Source organism: Geospiza fortis, unplaced genomic scaffold (genome assembly GCF_000277835.1).
Source record: "Geospiza fortis unplaced genomic scaffold, GeoFor_1.0 scaffold650, whole genome shotgun sequence".
NCBI classification, from domain to species: Eukaryota; Metazoa; Chordata; class Aves; order Passeriformes; family Thraupidae; genus Geospiza; species Geospiza fortis.
The window spans coordinates 18,151-19,193 of NW_005054598.1; positions in this window are offsets into that span (position 1 = coordinate 18,151).

Below are 1,043 nucleotides of genomic sequence, written 5' to 3' on the forward strand. Positions count from 1 at the left end.
TCCAGCTTTTTTTCCAAAAGCTGACTAAAAATGCAGTGCATATAGAGACAGTTCCACCCTTCTGCCATGTTTCCATGCTCAGTCCTGCTCCCCTGCTGGCCCTATGTTAGGACTCATGGCTGTGCTATAAATTAGACCAGTGGAGAGATCCAGTTATAAATAAGCCGCATTTTTCATGTTGGTGCCTGCTCATTTCAGTACCCTAATGCAGTTCTTGCAGCTACAGCAGTACCAGTTCTGGGATAAAGGAGGTGTTGGAGGTGAGGGACTGGAGGTAGGGTGGGAGAGGAGCACAACTGCCACATAAATCTAAAAGAACTCAGAAGGAAAAAAGTAGTTTTTTCAGGAAACGATTACTTGAAAAACATAGGAATATCTTGATATTCTGATATAATTGTAGTGTTGTGATTCTATCATAAATTTCATAAATTATCATAAATTTAACTATAATAAATTAAAAAAAAAAGTTGAGGTGGTTACTTGCTCTGTCTGAAGAAGCTTAAATCCCAGTCCAGTGTACTGGGATCCAAATGCAGCAGGCAGTAGAAGTCCAGCAAGGGAACCTCACCTTTAGCACCTTTTTTTTGCTTGTAGGCATATCAAATGGATGATCATTACCTTTAACTTGGCAGGAACAGTGCAAGTTTGTCTTCTTTAGCCTATACATGTTAACCACAAATAATATACCTCTGCTTAATTACAGGGATTTAGAGGGCATGTTCCAGCCACATAAATTATGCCTACAAAAAGTGTTTTATATATGTTTCAAAAATGTATTTTCATTTCTGACTATGGATAAGATCATGGAGCCTCTCATAAGAAGCAGTGGCTGATCTGTCTAATGAATATTCTAAAAAAGCCATATAAACACCAGTAACAGTATCAGATGATACTTTCATGTGAGGTATGCCCTCTCTGAATTGTATGTTACCTGTCATTAATCTCAAATATTTGATTATTGTTTCTTCAAAGGTGATTAGGTTAGAAAAACTATTCCATTTTAAATCAAACTGAAAATTGACAAAGAGTGAGACAGAAATGTA